This window comes from Oncorhynchus mykiss, chromosome Y (assembly GCF_013265735.2).
Source record: "Oncorhynchus mykiss isolate Arlee chromosome Y, USDA_OmykA_1.1, whole genome shotgun sequence".
NCBI classification, from domain to species: domain Eukaryota; kingdom Metazoa; phylum Chordata; class Actinopteri; order Salmoniformes; family Salmonidae; genus Oncorhynchus; species Oncorhynchus mykiss.
In genome coordinates this window covers 14,936,489-14,956,067 of record NC_048593.1, presented here as the reverse complement: position 1 = coordinate 14,956,067, position 19,579 = coordinate 14,936,489, and the positions used below count along the sequence as shown (strand labels likewise).

Below are 19,579 nucleotides of genomic sequence, written 5' to 3'. Positions count from 1 at the left end.
TCAAATAAAGGCTGTGTTTCGTGTAGGCTTACTGTGGTGTGACAATTTGATAACCATGTAAATCTCTCAGACAAGGAGACTTTTATCAATATATTCGGCTCTATTTACTCACATATTCGCAAATGCTAATTAGCATTAAAGTAGACATCATGCAAGACTACAAATCCCTGCAAGCTTCTGCACCTCATCTCTAGCTGATAACTTTGCTAACAGGTATTGTGTCAATTTAAAATTGTCCCAAGACAGTTCACAGCATTGTGCTGTGAAAGAAATTTAGCCAATATATTCATCACTAAATTTAGCTAACAGACAGTTAATCCAGAGATTCTTCACATTGCCTCGATTCAGCAGTCTCGTCCAGATCATCATGGCATGTGTAGTTCTTTATGATTGCCACATTAGCAGCTAATTAGCATTTCATTTGGGGGGGTAAATACAGGCAAATATATTGATAAAAGTCATCTTGACCTAAAGAGATGTACACGGTTATCAAAACATCACTCCAGTGTAAGCCAACACGAAACACAACCCATATTTTAAGCATTTCTAAAATGCCCGATGGGAAAAATTTATGGTGGAAAGATTATTGGTACCATTTCCTTGTTTGACTGCTAGGTTTTATGGGTATTATGATACTGTGATACTCTATTTTTGTGAACCTTATGTGGCCTTAATAACAAACTTGTATGCCATCTGTAAATACGGATAAAATGGTTAAATTACGAGCCAAGTTGGTTTAGCCATGGAAAAAGGCAGGAAACTTCCCACTAGCTGTGATTGGCTGAGATAATGGATGGGCTGGACATGCCGAGAGATGAGTTCGGATTGATTTGCCATGTAGCTCGCTTCTGTCTATAACATGAGCTGGTCATTATGTATAGGTAATCCTTTCTAACACTGCTTTTTTTGAAAGACCTCAAGTAGTAGAACTGCAAAAGTGTTGCTTTCCACTTTCTGGTGGACCGAGTTCTGAAATCCGTGGAATGAACGGTGGAAAAACGATTGGAACCATTTCCTTGTTTGACTGCTTGGTATTGTGACTCCTACTGTGGTACTGTGTGCAAAGCTGTCATCAAGGCAAAGGGTAGCTAATTTGAAGAATCTCAAGTATAAAATATATTTTGATTTGTTTAAATCTTTTTTGGTTACTACATGTGTTATTTCATAGTTTTGATGTCTTCACTATTATTCTACAATGTAGAAAATAGCGTTTTATTTTTATTTTTTTAAACCTGGTGTCACGACTTCTGCCGAAGTCGATGCCTCTCCTTGTTTGGGCGTGTGTAGTGCTAGGGAAACATTGACAGTTGTTAGAGTGTAGTTAATAACAACTTGGATTCACCTGCAATACTGGCCAGAAAGAAGTGTTTCATCATATACAGTATTTCTACAGTATTTCTGCCTGCTTGAACGGCAATAGCTCAGATAAACATGAAATGACCCCCAACATTGCTCAGAAATGCCCCAAAATGATATAACATTCAAAATGGGTGAATCCTTCCTTTAAGTACCTATGAACTAACTATTATTATAAGTACAATATGCACATACACACATACACACATAGCCAAAATAATTTATGATAAAAAATGGAGCAGGAGATAAATCAGGAGCAAAATTTTTATTTTGAGGTGTTACGTTGTTGGCTTTGGCTAGAGTTCATTCATTCTAAATGTGCCCTCATTTGATACCACTGGTTTATATTTAGCCTACAGTTGTAATTTGACCTGATTACGGTCTGGCAGCAGCTGATGCCAAGTGGCTTGATCCTGGTTAAAACCCCTGTTACTCCACTAACTATCATGTTCACATATCATACATACTCAACTAGTCATCAACATAATGAAACATTATGTCATTATCAATCAAATGATTTGGATTAATCATCTGGAAGAGGGTGTACTGCAAAAGCACTGAGAGGAGACAGTGTTTTCTCCAGACTATTTATTACCCTTTGTACTTAAAGGAAAACTCCACCAATAAACTATTAGTCCATTGCTGATATAGGCCCAAAATGTTTAGCATTTTAGCAATTAAGTTTTCAAGATACAGTGCATTCAGAAAGTATTCAGACCCCTTGACTTTTTCCTAATTTTGTTACGTTATAGCCTTATTAAAAAAATGTATGAAATATTTTTTCCCTCGTCAATCTACACACAATACCTCATAATGACAAAGCGAAAACAGGTTTTTAGAAATGTTTTTAGGTTTTTAGAAATGTTTGCAAATGTATTATGACACTTTGCTATGAGACTCGAAAACTGAGCTCAGGTGCATCCTGTTTTCATTGATCATGCTTGAGATACTTCTACAACTTGATTGGAGTCCACCTGTGGTAAATTCAATTGATTGGACATGATTTGGAAAGGCACACAGCTGTCTATATAAGGTTCCACACTTGACAGTGCATGTCAGAGCAAAAACCAAGCCATGAGGTCAAAGGACAGGATTGTGTCGGCACATATCTCAGGAATGGTACCAACAAATTTCTATAGCATTGAAGGTCCCCAAGAACACAGTGGCCTCATTCTTAAATGGAAGAACTTTGGAACCACCAAGACTCTTCATAGAGCTGGCCGCCTGGCCAAACTGAGCAATCGGGGGAGAAGGGCCTTGGTCAGGGAGGACCCGATGGCCTCTCTGACAGAGCTTCTCTGTGGAGATGGGAGAACCTTCCAGAAGGACAATCATCTCTGCAGCACTCAACCAATCAAGCCTTTATGGAAGAGTGGCTGAACGGAAGCCACTCCTCAGTAAAAAGCATATGACAGCCCGCTTGGAGTTTGCCAAAAGGCACCTAAAGACTCAGACCATGAGAAACAAGATTGAACACTTTGGCCTGAATGCCAACCGTCACGTTTGGAGGAAACCTGACACTATCCCTATGGTGGTGGCAGCATCATGCTATGGGGATGCTTTTCAGCGGCAGGGACTGGGAGACTAGTCAGGATCCAGGGAAAGATGAACGGAGCAAAGTACAGAGATCCTTGATGAAAACCTGCTCCAGAGTGTTCAGGACCTCAGTATGGGGTGAAGGTTTATCTTACAACAGGATAACGATCCTAAGCACACAGCCAAGACAATGCAGGAGTGGCTTCGGGACAAATCTCTGAATGTCCTTGAGTGGCCCAGCCAGAGCCTGGACTTGAACCCGATCGAACATCTCTGGAGAGACCTGAAAATAGCTGTGCAGCGACGCTCCCCATTCAACCTGACAGAGCTTGAGAGGATCTTCAGAGAAGAATGGGAGAAACTCCCCAAATACAGGTGTGCCAAGCTTGTAGTGCCATGCCTAAGAAGACTCGAGGCTGTAATTTCTGCCAAATGTGCTTCAACAAAGTACTGAGTAAAGGGTTTGAATACTTATGTAAATGTTATATTTCCGTTTTTAATTGTAATACATTTGCAAACATTTCAACAAAAAAAAAAACGTTTTTGCTTTGTCATTTTGGGGTATTGTGTGTAGCTTTGAGGGAAAAATGAATTTAAAATGTTTTAGAATAAGGCTGTAACATAACAAAATGTTGAAAAAAAAAACTTCCAATATACAGAAATACAGCCGTCATGATGCCTTTTGCACTTGGACTAATGAAACAAATACCAAAATATAATTTGTCTTTAAGTAGTTTCAATGAGTCCAGATGAAGTCCTAACTGTCACATGGCCCTGGAAGCTGTCTAGGTACTGCTCCAACGCCTGCCTGAGGTGGACACCTGGCGGACTGACAGAACTACACACACACACACACATACAGACATTGCGCCACAGTTCAATGGGACAGATGAGAAATATTGAATATGCTGCCAACTTGGTACAAGTGCATCCTCAGAGAGTGGTCTGATGTTTTCTTGCAGGAGAAGCATCTGGACACTGTAATGCCTGAGGCCAAGAGATTCTTAGACCGTCCTATCACATTAGGGAAGAGAAAATGATTGCTTTTTTCAAAGGATATACAGAAGGTGATACAAGCTTTGGAGTTTCACACACTGTACATAAGGGACAGGATTTCTCAGTGGCACTTAAGTGTTGAAGATTTGAAATGTGGCTGTTATGTGGTTTGCAGAGCTAAAAGTGTAATGGTCTACACTTTTCAACACTGTAGAGTTCTCATACCAATGTGACTATTTTTTCTCTCTCATGGAAATCATATGATTGTCAAAACTCAGTGAACTCTCAATCAACTTCAACCAAAATCTGAATGACGTAGAAACAACGACTAACACTCAGTGAAAACGAACTAAGCAAGCAGAACCAGAACCAGAACTAAAAGAAATGAAAGAACTATTCATGATTGTCCTTCATACACTGAGTGGACAGAACATTAGGAACACCTGTTATTTCGATGGCAGACTGTCCAGGTGAATCCAGGTGAAAGCTATGATCCCTTATTGATGTCACCTGTTAAATCCACTTCAATCAGTGTAGATGAATTGGAGAAGACAGGTTAAATAATTATTTGTAAGCATTGAGACAATTGGAGACATGGATTGTGTATGTGTGTCGTTCAGAGGGTGAATGGTCAAGACAAAATATTTAAGTGCCTTTGAGCGGGGTAAGGTAATAGGTTCCAGGTGCACTGGTTTGAGTATGTCAAGAACTGCAACACTGCTGGGTTTTTCACGCTCAGGCTATATACACTGAGAGGACAACACATTAGGAACACCTTGCTAATATTGAGTTGCACCCCCTTTTGCTCTCAGAACAGCCTCAATTCATCGGGGCTTCCGGTGTGTTTCAAGAATGGTCCACCACCCAAAGGACATCCAGAGCCGATTTGACACAACTGTGGGAAGCACTTGGAGTCAACATGGGCTAGCATCCCTGTGGAACGCTTTTGACACCTTGTAGAGTCTAAGCCCCGATGAATTGAGGCTGTTCTGAGAGCAAAAGGGGGTGCAGCTCAATATTAGGAAGGTGTTCCTAATGATTTGTCCTCTGTGTATATCTTTGTAGTCATATCCTTGTCATGTATTCTTCATATATCCTTCCCATGTATTCAGAATATTTGGGTTTTGACTCTTGCTTTTTAGCGGATAGCTATCTGAATGGGCTGGAGAAGACAGCGGACAGACATTACAAGGTGACTGGCATACCCTCACCACTATCCTCTGATGCCATTCTTTGGACACTATGTTAACAAACCTCCAGATGAGTTTCAACGCCATACAACTCTCCTTCCGTTGTCTCAAACTGCTCTTAAATGCAAGTAATAAATACTAAATGCATGCTCTTCAACCGATCATGCCCGCACCTGCCTGCCCATCCAGCATCACTACTCTGGACGGTTCTGACTTGTGGACAATTACAAATACCTAGGTGTCTAGTTAGACTGTAAACGCTCCTTCCAGACTCACAATAAGCATCTCCAATCCAAAATTAAATCTAGAATTGGCTTCCTATTTCGCAACAAAGCATCCTTCACTCATGCTGCCAAACATACCTTCGTAAAACTGACCATCCTACTGATCCTCGATTTCGACGATGTCATTTACAAAATAGCCTCCAACACTCTACTCAACAAATTGGATGCAGTCTATCACAGTGACATCCGTTTTGTCACCAAAGCCCTATATACTACCCATCATTGCGACCTGTACGCTCCAGTTCTCTGCTGCCAATGACTGGAACAAACTGCAAAAATCACTGAAGCTGGAGCCTCATATCTCCCTCACTAGCTTTAAGCACCAGCTGTCAGAGCAGCTCACAGATCATTGCACCTGTACATAGCCCATCTGTAATATAGCCCATCCAACTACCTCATCCCCATACTGTGTTTATCTTGCTCCTTTGCACCCCAGTATCTCTACTTGCACATTCATCTTCTGCACATCAATCACTCCAGTGTTTAATTGGTATATTGTAATTACTTTGCCACCATGGCCTATTTATTGCATTACCTATCTTTACCTCATTTGCACACGACTTTGTCACGACTCTCGTCGGAATGAGGATTGGACCAAAGCGCAGCGTGGTAAGTGTTCATGATATTTTATTTCTCAAAAAAACACTAGAACAAAATAACAAAGTCAAAAACCAAAACAGTTCTGTCAGGTGCAGACACTAAACAGAAACTAACTACCCACGAAACACAGGTGGGAAAAAGGCTTCCTAAGTATGGTTCCCATTCAGAGACAACGAAAAACAGCTGCCTCTGATTGGGAACCACACTCTGTCAAAAAAAAAGAAATAGAAAACAAAGAAATAAAGAACCTAGAATGCCCACCCTAGTCACACCCTGGCCTAACCAAAATAGAGAATAAAAGCCTATCTATGGCCAGGGCGTGACAGTACCCCCCCCCCCCCCCCCCCCCCATAGGTGCGGACTCCGGCCGCAAAACCTGACTCTAAAGGGGAGGGCATCCCTTCACAGCGGCGGCTCCAGGTCGGGACGTAGACCCCCCTCCGCCCGCAGATCCCTCTGCTTTGGTGGCGGCCCTGGTGCATGGACCTTCACTGGAGGAACCGGGCCGCCGATCATCGCTGGGGACCGTCGCCAGAGGCTCCGGACTCACCAGGCTGGGGAGACACACTGCAGGCCTGGTCCGTGGAGCAGGCACAGGACTCAACGGGCTGGAGAGACACACAGGAGGCCTGGTCCGTGGAGCAGGCACAGGACTCACCGGGCTGGAGAGACACACTGGAGGCCTGGTCCGTGGAGCAAGCACAACCCGTCCTGGCTGGATACCCAGGACGCACTGGGCTTTGAAAGCACACTGAAGGTCTGGAGCTTAGAGCTAGCACAACCCCTCCTGGCTGAATCACCACTTTATCCCGGCACGTTTGAGGCTCTGGCACAGGACGCACTGGGCTGTGCAGGCACACCAGAGACAGCTTGCGCAGCGTCGGCGCAGGATATCCTGGTCCGAGGAGGCGCACTGGAGACCAGGAGCGCTGAGCCGGCACCACACTTCCTGGCTGGATACCCCTCTTTACGCGGCTGGTACGGAGAGCATGTACTGCACGCACCGGGCTGTGACAGTGCACTGAAAGCACGGTGCGTAAAACCGTAAAACATGGCACTGGAACCATGACCAACTCCGCTTGCCCCGCTCGCCAATCCGTGTGCCCCCCCCTACATTTGGGGGGTTGCCTCTCGTGCTCCCGTCTCTGCCGTAACTCCTGATCTCTCCGCTCCTCTCTATCTGCCTCCGCATGTTTCCATGGCAGGCTTTTGTCGCCTGCCATGATCTCCTCCCATGTCCACGATCTCCTAAACTCCCTTCTCTCCCGTGCCCAGGATCCCTTCTCCGCCATGACCACGCTGCTTGGTCCTTTTGTGGAGGGTAGTTCTGTCACGGCTCTCGTCGGAATGATGATCGAACCAAAGCGCAGCGTGTTAAGTGTTCATGATATTTTATTTCTCAAAAAAACACTAGAACAAAATAACAAAGTCAAAAACCGAAACAGTTCTGTCAGGTGCAGACACTAAACAGAAACTAACTACCCACAAAACACAGGTGGGAAAAAGGCTGCCTAAGTATGGTTCCCATTCAGAGACAACGAAAAACAGCTGCCTCTGATTGGGAACCACACTCTGTCAAAAACAAAGAAATAAAGAACCTAGAATGCCCACCCTAGTCACACCCTGGCCTAACCAAAATAGAGAATAAAAGCCTCTCTATGGCGAGGACGTGACACACACACTGTATATAGATTTGTTTCTACTATATTATTGACTGTATGTTTGTTTATTCCATGTTTAACTCTGTTGTTGTATGTGTCGAACTGCTTTGCTTTATTCTTGGCCGGATCGCAGTTGTAAATGAGAACTTGTCTCAACTAGTCTACCTGGTTTAATAAAGGTGAAATAAATAAATAAATAAAAATGAAGAGGAAGATGGAGACTGCTTTTTATAGCAGTGTAAAGAGGTAACCTCCTGCTGTTGGTCCACTTGTACAAAAGTGCTCTACAAATCATATTGATAATAGATTCATATATTGTTTTATTCATTGATTTATTGTTTGTTTGGTTGGTTGATTGATCTTTTAAATCTGCAATGTTGGTATGCCACTTGGCATCTACTATAACAAAGTTTGGAATTATAAGGGTGCCAAGGGGTGCAGTTCCTTCAGAAATCCAGGCACCCTAGAAAAAAAAAAAAAGTTTTAAGTTTATCCATCTATTTCAGGACCATCTATTTCTATCCCCACGACAAGTTTGTGCTGTTGAATACCCTTGTTCTCAAGTCTCAAAAATTTATTGATAGAGTTCAGAGAGTTCTCATAGAAGTCAACATGCAGTATTTATGACCATATGTGCCAGACTTCCTGAAAGTTTAATGTTTTACGTCTTGTTGGAGGTTTAACACAGTCATTTTGGAGCAGCTGATTGAGCTGAGGTCAAAGGTGGCACAGCTACTGGCAATGAGTACCCACGCCAAGAATGTACTTGAATACCAACACATGGCATGCTTTCTGTATTCATGGCCTATCAGTAAATCAATGTAGAGCTGTATTACACAGTATTCAGATATAAATGCAATAGATATTTAATAAATATGTAATGTCTTACCAATAGTCAGATCCGGAATATGTTTATGAGTCAGCAGCCTCTGTGCTTCAATAACTTTTCTAGCACTATAATCACAAATTGTGGAAAGAAACTTTAAAATAAAACAGCTAATTGAAATCGAGGTGAGGTGGCATCCACTCCATGTTGATATAATTTCCATGTCTTCTACTTTACAGGTGAGTTCTAGGAGAAACTGAAGTCGGTGTGCTTGAAGGAAAGGAAGTACATCCTGGCCCTAAAGAACAGGGACTGTGCAATGCGGTGAAAAGCCTTTGATGGACAGATCAATGCCTGGGACATGCCCTACTACATGAACCAGGTGGAGCAGGTGAAGTTTGCCGCGGACAAGGACAAGCTGATCGAGTACTTTCTTCCCGAGGTGGTGACGGAGGGGCTGCTCAGTATCTAACAGGACCTGCTGGGGCTCACCTTCAAGAGGGTAAACAACGCCCACGTGTGATACGATAACGTCAGCCTCTACTCCGTACTGGACACGGCCACCGGGGAGAAGATTGGCCAGTTCTACATCCCAGATAGTCCAGCTGAAAGGCCACGGAAGAATGAACATCAGCAGGACTGTATGGGGCTATTGGGGCTATAGTTGTACACTCCTGGTAGGGATGCAGAGCTAGTTGCTTTGTTCGAAGCTTCCATAGCAGATATCATACTATTGTGGCTAATTATAAGGTCCAGAGCATGATTCACACCGTGCTTGATTTTGAATCGTTGATCTTGTGTCCTTTCTGCGGGCTTCAGTCCGGCTGTCGGTGGGCTGATGGGAAACGTAGGATGCTGGCAGTGGCGGTGGTGGCCAACTTAACCAAGCCTACGAAATGCTTGCCCTCTCTGCTGGAGACCTTCTTCCGTGAGTTTGGCCACATCATGCACAAGCTCTGCTCCAGGGTAGGCACATTGGGTGCACATTCAACACTGACCCTCGACGCAATAATCACCAGCCTGGTCCTGAAAATCGACAGTGTTTTCTAATCTCCATGAATCCCTCCCTGGATGACGTTCTCAGAGTTCAGTGGGACCCTTGGAGAGACAGACTTTGTGGAGGTGTCATTTCAGATACTGGAGAACTGGGTATGGGAGAAGGAACCCCATCTCTGACAATCTGCTCAACAAACTAATTTCCTCCCGAGTCGCCAATACAGGTCAGATGTCACACATATAGAAACCTCTCCACCAATTCACCCATTCATATGTAATAAGTTAACTAAGAAATAAGTAGTGCATCTATCCTACTGGATCTATCCTACTGGGTCTATTGTACTGTATATATCTACTGGATAGCATGCATGTCTGTTCCCTTCAAATCTAAAATATTTGTTAAAAAAACATAAAATAACTTGACATCCAATATACTCCCACTCCCACTACCTGATGAACCAGCATCAGGTAGTGCTCAGTAAAGTGGACCATTCTCTGCACACCAAGTCCCAAGCGGACACTGTCAGGGTGTTCGCCAAGCACTGCCAAGACATCCTGGGGATCCCCGCTACTCCAGGTCTCACACCAGTGACAATATAATGCCATTTTAATTAAGATATGAATGGACAATTTAAAGCAATGTTCCTCCTGTAAGGATGTATTGTTCTCAAAGAACACAAAAGTATTACTTTCCCTCCAGGCACTAATATGACAACCAGTTTCAGTCACTTGGCTGGGGGCTACGATGGCCAGTACTATGGCTACCTGTGGACCGAGGTCTACTCCATGGGCATCTTTGTCAGTCGTTTTAAAATAGAGAGGAATAATGAATCCTTAGGTATGGCACAGTCAATCCAGTCCACTCACCATTCATCTTGAGTTACCATATTCCTTTTTTTATGCATCTATAGTTAAGAAGAAAGAGAATTTAAGCCTGCAAGTTCCCTTTGATTGGCAAGCATCTTTGAATGCTACCACGTGTGTAATATTACAGTGCCTTGCAAACGTATTCACCCCCTTGTCGTTTTTCCTATTTTGTTTCATTACAGCCTATAATTTAAATTATTTTTTATTTAGATTTCATGTAATGGACATTCACAAAATAGTCCAAATTGGTGAAGTGAAAGGAAAAAATATTACTTGTTTCAAAGCATTCTACAAAATGTTTAACTGAAAAGTGGTGCATGCATATGTATTCACCCCCTTTTCTATGAAGGCCCTAAATAAGATCTGGTGCAACCAATTACCTTCAGAAGTCACATAATTAGTTTTATTGCACACAGGTGGACTTTATTTAAGTATCACATGATCTGTCACATGCTCTCAGTATATATACACCTGTCCTGAAAGGCCCCAGAGTCTGCAACATCACTAAGCAAGAGGCACCACCAAGCAGGCGGCATCATGAAGAACAAGGAGCTCTCCAAACAGATCAGGGACAAAGTTGTGGAGAAGTACAGATCAGTGTTGGTTTATAAAAAAAAATCTGAAACTTTGAACATCCCACGGAGAACCATTAAATCCATTATTAAAAAATGGAAAGAATATGGCACCACAACAAACCTGCCAAGAGAGGGCCGCCCACCAAAACTCACGGACCAGGCAAGGAGGGCATTAATCAGAGAGGCAACAAAGAGACCAAAGATAACCCTGAAGGAGCTGCAAAGCTCCACAGCGGAGGTTGGAGTATCTGTCCATAGGACCACTTTAAGCCGTACATTCCACACAGCTGGGCTGTACGGAAGAGTGGCCAGAAAAAATCCGTTGCTCCAGCGGCGATGGAGTTGCTGTACCAGGCTGTGATGCAGCCCGACAGTATGCTCTCAATGATGCTCCTGTAGAACACTGTGAGGGCCCTCGAGGACAGGCAGAGTTACTTCAGTGTCTGTGTCGTTTGACCATTTCCGCTCCTCTGAGATGTGTGGCCACAAAACTTGACGTTTTTGACCATCTCCGCGGAAGTCTCGTTGATGAGGATGGGAGCATGCCCAATCTGGATCCTCCTGATGTCCACAATCAGCTCCTTTGTTTTGCTGACGTTGAGGGAGAGGTTGTTTACCTGGCACCATGCCGTCAGAGTGCCTAGGCTCTCTCGTCGTTGTTGGTAATCAGGCCTACTACTGTCGTGTTGTCCCTTATGAAAAAAGATTGCAGTCAGAGTACAGTATAACTGCAGTTTGACGGCAGTAGTGTGCAGTAGAGCTGAAAATACTGCGTCCAAAATAAAATACAAATTCTGCTGTAATTTTGCAGTGTAACTGCACTTACGGTGCAGTATTCTGCAATTACTGCATCCAAAATACCTCAGTCAACTGCAGTTACTGCAATTTTACAACAGTTTCAAAACTGCAATCTTTTTTGTAAGGGGTCAGCGAACTTGATGAAGTGGGAACTGTGTGAGGCCACGAAGTCTTGGTATACAGGGAGTGGTGTAATGGTGTAATGACATTATATGATGTACTGTTTTTTTTATTTTTAAATGTGCCTTAATGTGTTTGGACCCCAGGAAGATTGGCAGCAGCTAATGGGGATCCTTAATTAATACAAATACTGTTTTGTGTGTGTGTGTGTGTGTGTGTGTGTGTGTGTGTGTGTGTGTGTGTGTGTGTGTGTGTGTGTGTGTCCACAAGGGGGAGACAAAACATCATACATCATCACATTACACTGACCATTGTACATTACGGTCAGTTTCCAGGGTTGGGACCAAGATTAAGCCTTAACTAAAAAGCACTTCAATGGAGATTCTCAGTTGGGCGTGCTTTTCAGTCCAGAGGTAGATGTAATCCTCGTCTGGGAGACCACTCTTTGGCTAAAGGCTGGAACATCGTAGAAAAATCACCATTTTAAATCGAATTTGCCCACAAGATGACGTCTAAAACATATTCGTTCAATTGCAGTTCATATTCGTTCAAATGCAGTATATGCTTTTGCACTTGTAGCTACATTGATGTTCTTCAGTCTCTCTGTTGTATTTGGGAGTAATTATTTATGTCATGTCAAAACAACGCTTATTTCCCAATCTATCTTCACAGGGGATCATTGGATAATTACTTTAATCTATTCAAATGGTATCAGCGGTTATTACATCAAAGAAGGGAGGGAAAATAACTCGATTATGATTATGCATCAGTGACACATTCCATCACTATCATCACTTTACTCTGTTTGAGTGACTGTACCCCTTTGTCATGTGCATATCCCTCAATGGACCTAATGCAAGTCCTGTTCACACAACAAATGTACATTGTTTTCTGTTGTAAAATAACATCTAAAATAACCTTCCAAGTAATTGTGAGCAGTAAGTATCACAACAGCGAAAAATATACTGTAAAATATGTCCTAGCTACCTCTCCACAAAGCGTATTGGTGAACATAATTTACGAACGACTGATACACCTATTCCATTGGTTACATCAACATGTCCATCAGATGCAGGGTTGTCGTTGCCCCCACTGGATTTACTGACTGGGCCAACGATACAGCAGCATACACTGGTGTTGGCTTGACAGTCTGTGGCCAACTCTGTGTTTCGTCGTGAATTGTAGCGTGTTCTTGCTACAAACAAGATGTATGTATAATTTTTTGAATGGCAAAAATAACGGGAGATTAGGATTGAAAACATTTCGGCGCAGCGTTCTTCAGAGGAAAGGATTCTTCTTTCGTGGTGGTGGATTTTGTTGTTGTTGCCTGTAGCAATTTCATTGGCTGTTGTGGACATTTTGGATTCATTTTAATGTTCCTTTTTAAATATTTTTAACCCAAATATCTTATCAAATCGAATACTTGTGTCCCCCGTTTTATTTTAGTCATTACTTTTAGTTTATTGTCTGACACACTGGACACTGTTTTTCAGCGAGACGCAAACTCGGAATGCTAAACAACTTTCGAGGGGATTGGTCTCTCGCGAAAGAATGCGTTTGCTAACTGGATAGCTAGCCAGTTATCTAGCTAGCTAACGCTAAGTGTACTTTTGAGTGGATCCTTGAAGGGGAAAACGTAGTCGGCCAGCGAATTGATACAGTTTAAAAGTTTCGTGGTTTTTCAGCAATTTCTGGACTATATAACTAATTCGACATCATTTTACGGTAAGTGAAGTCAGTTAACGACACTTGTTATACCATAACCACTTTGTTGTAACGTGTTAGCTAGCTAGCAAACTAGCGGTTGGCGTGTGTGTGTTCTCGCTAACTTGCACTCTTCACAGGTGGATTTCCTTACGAAAGTGTGGGCAAGCTCACAATTACTAATGGAATGGCTTTGGCTAGTTAGCGATATGCTGTTAGGTTGTTAGTTTTACAGACTGGAATATCACTATGACAATTACTATTGTTTTGTTTTCCTAAACTGCAATGTCAAATATACCGTGTACTTTCTGTGTTAACTAGGTAACCCTACTAGCTAGTAGGCGACCAACAACCCAATTAATTACTATCTGACAATGTTTCATGCTGTCTAACGTATTGGATAATGCAGTCGTTCCATAGGCGTGACACAGATAAAGGCACGAGTCCTCTTTATTGACAATCAGTATAATGCGGAAGGAAATAAGAGGACAAAGAACTGTAAATAACGAGATTAAATGCATGTTGTTCATCACTTCATTTGCCGAATACCTTCAGTTCGTGTTTTAGGACAGATGTCTTGACCTGTACTCGACATCTTGGCATTTTCATTAGCTTTCACCTTTACTAATACGATTAGCTAGAATCCCAGGCTAACTTCGATCTGCTGGTTTTGATAATGTATTTTAATGAGGCTAATCTCACAACGGATTTATCTGATATGGTAACCTTAGTGTTAAAAATGGAGCTATCCAATGTCATTCTAGAATGATTAGCTAGCTAGACCGGAACCCTACAATGACTCTGGGATTTTAAAATGGGAGGTGAACATTTTATAAAACCATGAAGCTGTGAATTTCTTTTTAAAATGCAAACATCTATGATTTTGTATTTACCCTGGATAAGTAGGCCATTACAAGCTTTATCTGTGAGTCACCATATGCTTTGTCTATGCCAAGTAAAACCTGTCTTTTTAAAAAATGACTGCTTTGTGTTGCTTTTACTGTTAGTGAGTTTAGGCAATTAGCAGGTGATGAATCTAGCTAACAAGATAAGGTTGATTCAGGGGATTGTAGGCTCTTAGTAGGCAGGCTCATCTTCACTGGATTATCAGGCTGACTACTCAGCACCAGCACACACACACTTACCCAGGCCAAACTAACACCTCAGGTTATTAGAACTGTCCAAAGGTGATCCTGTTGATTTGACATCCTGAGTCATCCTGGTAACGGGAAAATGCAAGACAAGGCACAGTTCAGGTAACACTGCTCAAGTCCTCTCATTAACAGGGTCTGTTTTTAACCCTTTCTCTCGAGTGCTGAAAAATGGGGCTTGGGCGGTATACCAGGGTATTTGGAAAAAGACATGGGATGGTTTCCCAAAACAGCGATTTGAGCCAGTCACGTGTTTGTTTACAAAAAAGCACAAGGAGCGAAATGGGAGCTTTGTGAGGTAAGTCACTCCTGCAGCAGAACTTAAGTGAGGTGATCAATTTACACTTGTATGAAATTCACTACTGTTTGTCAGCTATATAGATTATAACTGTTACGTTAGCTATCTAAGATGTGCTAAAAAAATTCTGTCCATCTGGTTTCTGTTAGCCTGTAAGTTTAAGCTTCTTGGTAACAGCACCATCCTCTTACAGGTAGTTTAGAATTTCATAGCAATGTACAGCAGTAGACGTGAGTGAGCATATTACACACAATGGTCCTCAGCTCCCTCTCAGATTGCATTCCTGTAGAACAGCCAATTCAAATTTGGCCCATGTTGAATTATTTGTTCTTTGACTTGGCTCATTGGTAAGATTTATTGTGCTTTTGGTTTGAGACTGACCATGATTTTGTTGAAGTCTTGTAGGCAAAGTGTAGGCTGTAGCATTTCCTTTCCTGGCATGTTCATACCGGTTACCAATGCAAGGTTTAATAAGATAAAGTTTATGAGGGTGATTTGATTGTATAATCAGATTTGACCAACCAAGCCTTGCTATAAGGAAGTGGGCCACTTGTATTTTGGCAGTGGTGGAAAAAGTACCTAATTGTCATTCTTTAGTAAAAGTAAAGATACCTTTTTTTAATAGAAAATGACTGAGGTCAAGTGAAAGAGGTCAAATCATGACGTCAGTGATTTTCAGGTCAGAAAGTCTGAGCTCTGGAAAGATGCCAGAGTTTCCGACTTGGATTGGATGACCGGTTCGCTTTTATTTTTTATTTTTGGAGTTTCCAGTTGTCTTGAATGCACTGAAGTTAGATATTTCCTAGTTCCCAGTTGTTTTGAACACGGAATAAGTCTCAGCGTAGAGAGCAGCGGATGGTCCGCCTCTCATGGTCACTGCTCTCTCCTTCCTTCTGATGAGGCTGACCAGAGAGAGGGGACACAGTCTTCCTTATGAAAACGCAGGGCTATCGATACACTTGACTACTCATTCATTGCAGCCCGAGTGGAAGTAGGGAGAGGCATGTTTTGTAATAGTGTTGAATAAAAACAGTGACGGTGCTGAATTAAAAACTTAGACGTGAACTCACTCATAAAAACAGCAGCTCTTTGCTGTATTCTTTGAGTCGCTCTCTGGTCATGATTTTAAAAGTTATGAAATCTCATGTAGGCTGGTATCAAACTTTGCTGTGGCCGGGGTCGTGGAAGCTGTAGGCACTGTGATTTGACAGTGATTTAAGCTATCTGATTGTGCCTACTGTGTGGGCCATTCGATTTAGCCACAGCCTGCTGTTTTTTTTCTCACTTTTTTTTTTCTCTCATCTTCTTTTCAGACTAATGAAATGATTCAAAATGGGAACACTGCCTACCCGATGTGCAGGGCTTTTGAATCAAGTGCACCTACTGCCAACAGCGCAGGCCTTTAATGCCTTTATCATTGGCTTTTCTTCAGAAATGTTTGGTAAACAACTAAGAATGTCTTGAAGATCGCGATCGACCTATTGGTGACCACTGCTCTAGATGATAGCCAAAGCCACATGTAGCCTAAACAAAATAATAATCTGTTCTTGCTCTCATTAATTTTTATTCAAATAGAACCAATACCTCCACATTGACTCAATATGGAAGTACTCTTCCCCCATCTCAACTTTTTTGTTCACCTTTTTGTTTACTTCCTGCTTAGGGATGGGAATTGCAAGGGACCTCACGATACAGTATTATCACGATACTTAGGTGCCGATATGGTATGTATTGCAATTCATGAATGTGATTTTTGCATTTTGATATTCCAAACATATTGCTCACCATATGTCTTCTCCCGAGGGACAAGAGTGAACTTGTTTTCTCATGGCTTTGATCAGTCATGGTAATTAAAGTGCTGACAACGGATTGGCTCGAAATGTAAAAATATGGAGAAAGGAAGGGAAAATACTGAGTTTTGGTGCAGTTAGTCAACTAGCTCAAAAATAATATTGCGATATTGTCAAAAAGATACGGTGTATCGTCAAATAATATCCCGATATGTAACTCGATTTAAATTGTATTTCTAATTTGTATCACTATTCCTGCTTTCATGTTCCACGAGACAAGATGTCTTGTTCTGATGGTGTTGAACAAAGAGGATATGTTCCCGACACCTGGCTGACTCAGTGATTCAGCCCGTTTTGTCTCTGAAAATAAACTCGTTAGGGCCCTACCTATTACAATTGAAATGTTTCTATGATTATTTCATTTTCCACTTAGATTTTGAAGCCATAGGCAGGGCTTACATTAGGCTAATTACTATTGTAGGTGAAAGTGTTACATAATGCACATTTACATTAGATAATTAGGATGGTTTCCATGCATACTATATATTTTCCCTTACCCCTCATGCTCATCATGTTCCCAAAATGACACAGCAGCAGTATGTTGTGGGGATGGGGCACACAAGTCCAAAATAATATATCGGATTGCAAAATCGAATGCTTCTAAACGAACGAGTCACCTTGATATTTAAAACCTATATTGATACTAACAATTAAGTGGTTCTTCAATACTTCTGCGTAATACTTGTTGGATGTGTATCTGGTGTCCAGCTGATTAGTTACGTTGTGATATTTTCACACATCGTCATCATCAGATCTAGGTAGGAATTTTCCGAATGACTGTCAAGGGATGAACAGCAGTTGTGATAGCGCATGTGATGCAACAACAGTCCAAGTGCTGAAAAAAGGTGTTTGCGAGGAATGTCCAGAATATATTGGTGTCTCATTCATTATGCCGGTGAAGACGGTTTGTGGCTGGATCCACGTTGGATCTAATATCCCTAGCCAATTGTTGATAATCTGTTTTCTGCTTGATTTACAGCAGGTTGTCATTAGATTTAACAGAGAAAATATCAAGGTAATGATTTCATGTTTTTGTGTTTCGGATTGGACACTGCGCAATTGTGTAAAATAGACTAGAGCAACACTCAACGCTATTCCTATGAATTATTCTGGATATAATGATTACAAATTACGTAGCCTAGTGGGCTTATTCACAACATGATCTGGTAATGAAATAACATGACATTTGTTTTCCATGTTAGACCTGCAATTTTAAACAATACCTGACTTGAAGTGGTTTACTGGAATGGGCCTACCTTTAAAATCAGACATTTCCTCAATTTGGTGCTTGAAAAGTCCTTGTAATTATTGTAGCCAATTTAGAAGTTCCTGGTCCACGATTAAAACAAAATATATTTTTTTTTACAGTTTTTGTGAGAGATGTGGCCGCTTTAGTTTGTTTCTCGCCGCTTTAATTGAAGGGTGTTGCGCTACTCTGTTGCGGTTAAATCACGTGTGGTTGTTATGAGGACGACAACACATGTTGACTTCAACTTGGCTTTCCGTACATCCCTCCATTAAAAAAGGGAACCTGGTTTTTGGCCACTTTCACATTATGAAATCAGTGATGGTGAGATTAATGCTACCGCTATTCATGGATTTATTATGTGTGCCTGCGTTGGCCACATTGGATGCAGGCATGGCAATCTTTCTGGAGCCAATGTCCATATCATTGTCACATATTTTAGAACGTAATAATAATTTGATTATCAATGCATTGCCAAGGTCTATAACATGAATTATTCTTAGTGGTAATGGCCTACTTTTTCTTTTTATGCTTTTTTTCATGCTTTTTGTGGGGATGGAGGGGTTCTATATTAGGCCTTATGTAGAATTATATATATTATACAATTGTATAACATGAGGTCCCTGAAAATGACAAATAAGTGCTTGAAAATGTCCTTGAATTTGACTTGATGATGTATTTATGAACACATGCTCTTGCCATGACAGATTGACCAGGTGAATCCCTTATTAATATCACTTGTTAAATCCACTTAAATTAGTGAAGATGAAGAGACAGGTTAAATAAAGATTTTTAAGCCTTGAGAAAATGTAGATATGGATTGTGCAACTCAATATTAGGAAAGTGTTCTTAATGTTTTGTATATTCAGGCTCAGGACTATTCACTGTGTATAGGTGGAGTTGTGGGTCAGTTTGCATATATTACATTTTATTCCTCTAAGTACATGTGGTACTGCATGGAAAATATATATTTTTTTGTTGTTTCAACCCATTTTGACATTTTGATCTTAATGTCAGCACGTTGGCCCCATTTTTATTTATAGAAAGACCCAGATATGCAATTTGTTGACACTACAACACAGTAAAGACTTGGATATGCATTATCCCAAATGCTAATCAATACAAATGTATGTTAAATTCGCTGCTCTGTTTTGCTTGTTTACAGCGGGTCATTTCTTAGGGAACTGTCATAGGCGCTCTCGTATTGTTACATCGCCAACATTTCAAGAATAAAGTTTTATATGGGTTCTAACATGTCGGCTGTTCTAAAACCTGGCCTAACTCTCTATTTATATGGCTCTGCTCACAATGGCCACCAGTCCAACCATTATGCTATCATTGACGTGAATGGGGACGCCCACTCTATTCATTCTATTTCTATGGGTGTAAGCCCATCTTTGATCATGCCAGTTCCACTGGCTCGCCTGTGCAAATAACCAGCTGTGTAAGAGGATTATGTAGAGAGATTTCATGTGAAATTGACTTGAATTCGCCAAGATTTTCCACTAAACCCAACACACTATTC

At 41.6% G+C, this 19,579-nt stretch overlaps 1 protein-coding gene and 1 pseudogene across 5 annotated transcripts in view; both read left to right on the top strand.

Moving 5' to 3' along the window:
* The first annotated feature begins 8,953 nt into the window (after positions 1–8,953).
* LOC110509329 lies at positions 8,954–10,456 on the top strand (annotated as a pseudogene).
* A 2,410-nt stretch (positions 10,457–12,866) lies between these two features.
* LOC110509697 (erbin) overlaps positions 12,867–19,579 on the top strand; it is a 128,768-nt gene continuing 122,055 nt past the window's right edge. For 3 of the 5 annotated variants that reach the window (XM_036967587.1, XM_036967589.1, XM_036967586.1), the window contains exon 1: positions 12,867–13,530. The gene's annotated coding sequence lies outside the window, so the exon portion shown is untranslated. The remainder of the gene's footprint in view (positions 13,531–19,579) is intronic. The other 2 variants (XM_036967588.1, XM_036967590.1) reach the window with 2 other exon arrangements.